The sequence below is a fragment of the Poecilia formosa genome, unplaced genomic scaffold (assembly GCF_000485575.1).
Source record: "Poecilia formosa unplaced genomic scaffold, Poecilia_formosa-5.1.2 Scaffold1, whole genome shotgun sequence".
Taxonomy (NCBI): Eukaryota; Metazoa; Chordata; class Actinopteri; order Cyprinodontiformes; family Poeciliidae; genus Poecilia; species Poecilia formosa.
In genome coordinates, this window is record NW_006799940.1 from 418,102 (window position 1) to 420,912 (window position 2,811).

Genomic DNA, 2,811 nt, shown 5'->3' on the forward strand with positions numbered 1-2,811 from the left:
AATTAATCCACAACAAAAAAGGTTATAAGTAATGAAACAAACTTCCACCATAGGAAATATTATATTTCTGTGCTTAAAGCAAAAATAAGTCTGGAAAACATAATTATTTTAGGATCCATTAATTCCCTGCAGGAGCAGTGCTTCAGTCTAATCTATTTGTTGCATTTTCTTTTGCTGCTTTTATCCATTAGTTAATGCATAAACCTCAGTTCAAGTGTTCATTACTGGATCCTAGAAGATGGATTTAAATTGTTTTGCTTCCTAACGTCCAAAAAAGAGCAAACAAACCCAAAGTAAGCTGAAATAAAATGATCTGCCGGGAAAACATGAGCACCAGTGAACCAGACAGATATCGACACACAATTCCCCCACATCATTCCCATCCACGTTCCAGCACCCTGCACCGGCCGGTTACCATGGAAACAGGCCCAGTATCCACCTCCTCCGCCGTTATTCCCTCACTTCCTGATTGTCTTCGAATCCCCACATCTGTCCATCCCCCTCTCTGTCTTCCATCGGCGTCCCATGCTCCCCCACAACCTAAAAACATTTCCCAACGATCACCATGAAGTGGAGCAGATTGAGGTGGTGTTTATGTGTTGAAAATATGTTGTTGTTTTTTATTTCTGATTATGCAAAACAAGCCCAGTCCTCCTTATGCTGCAGGCTGGTCTAAAATTCATCTCATAATTTATGTATACGTTGAGGGAATACAAATGAGTAATGTTGGTGCATTACAGAGCAGGTTAAAATGCAAACAGAAATCACGAAATGAGCCAATGCAGGTACTTCAGACAATTTTGGATATTTTATTTAAATGTTCAGATTTTCTGTCTCACCTCATCAACAATCAATCCAACTAATCAGCAGAACCTGCCGCCTCCTTTGAAGATCCCTACTTCTTCTGCAAAACGTAAGATCAATCATCCAAAACAACATTCAAGAAAACTTACCGAGGATCTTCAAATCTAACACTGTCTTCCTTCCAGAAGCCCCTGATCCAGTTCCTGTCCATGTTTCCTGAATTCCACATTTCCCTTCTTGTGCTTTCAGCAATAAACTCATTATCTTTATCCTGCGGTCTTGGTTCAATTCTGCATGTGGGTTAAACAGTTTCCCAAAACCATGACATTGGGAGCGTTTTTATGCTTAAGTGATTCAAAATAGAATAGACTTTATTGATCCCCAAGGGGAAATTGCTTATTAGTTGACAAGCCACACAAGAAGAGTGATGCAAGTAATTCAAATATGACTGAATATAAATAAGAAGCAAGGACATGCAAATATGTTAGTCTATAAATGAGTGCAGAGGAAATTAGATTTAAGTTACTCAGACTTGGGCATTGTAAAGTCTAATGGCTACAGGCACTGTGGTGGACTTTGGTCCAATGAGTCTGGCTGAAGGTGATTCTGCATCTGGAAAGCTCGTCATGAAGTGGATCAGACTTGTTGTCCAAGATGTCCTGCTTCTTGGACAGGATCCTTCTCTCGGACACCACTGGCAGAGTTTTATCTGCCTCTTTTATCTACTTACACGCACACGCTGCAGCTTACATAACCATGTTTATTTTTCAAGGTAATTTTCACGGAGGGGTTCTGGTCAGGTCCTGAAACTGGTAAACAAACCTGGGTGGTCCACAGAGACAGAAATGAATGAACTCCAACAGGACAGTTCCTTGTGGAGCCCCTGTGTTACTGATAATAGTCTGACACACAGTGACGCAGGAGCACGAAGATGGTGATGAATGCACTGGAAAAGTCAAAAATTACAATTCTCACAGAGCTCGCCAGCTGGTCCAGGTGAGTGTATACCAGGTTGAGCAGGAAGATGGTGGTATCCTCATCTCCAAGTTTGTGCTGGTAGGCAAACTGTAAGGGGTCCAAGTGTTGTTGGACCAGGGGCTGGAAATGTTCCAAGACAAGTCTCTCAGGTACTTCATGATGTGGGAGGTCAGCTCCACAGGCCTGTAGACCTTGGAGCCACAGGGACGCTGTGTCTTCGGCACCGGAGAGATGCAGCATGCTTTCCACATTACAGGGACCCTCTGTAGGAGCAGGCTCATATTGAAGACATGAACGAGGACTCCACAGAGCTGGATAGCACTTCCTTTGTCTTGTTTTATGTAATAGTTAAATTACTGTAGAGCTGGAATGATTGNCAGTAGGGGGAGCTAGAGGCCCAGTTCTTACCTTTGGTAGAATCTGTTTCAGTGAGCATTAACGGAAATAAACTTTTCATATAAGAAAATGTTTAATACACATTTAAAGAAATAAATAAATGCTTTATTATGAAGAGAAATATGAGAATTATCAGATTTCCAAGAAGATAAATTGTATTTATGACAATTTTGTATTTTATCCCTTCGAATAAACAGCCTAAAGTGAATACACATTATTTTATTTAGAATTTGTGAATCCATATTAAACAGATGAAAACATTTTAAAATAATTTATCCAACTAGAATTAGTCTTCAGTTTTTTCATTGTTACATTGAATTGTGTAGGTCACATGCTTTCCATATATGTAAGTTCTGTAAAATTATAATATATACACTAATTAAATTATTTAAAAACCTAAAATCTATATATTCCTTCCTCTGAATCTTTAAAATGCATGCCAGCACATGCAGATATAAGTAAAGTAATTTAGAGATTAAAATAAAGCTGAAATTAATCCACAACAAAAAAGGTTACAAGTAATGAAACAAACTTCCACCATAGGAAATATTTTAACTTAGAGTGCGTTCACACTGCAGCCTGAAGTGACTCAATTCCGATTTTTTGGCAATTCCGATTTTTTTTGCCGGGGCC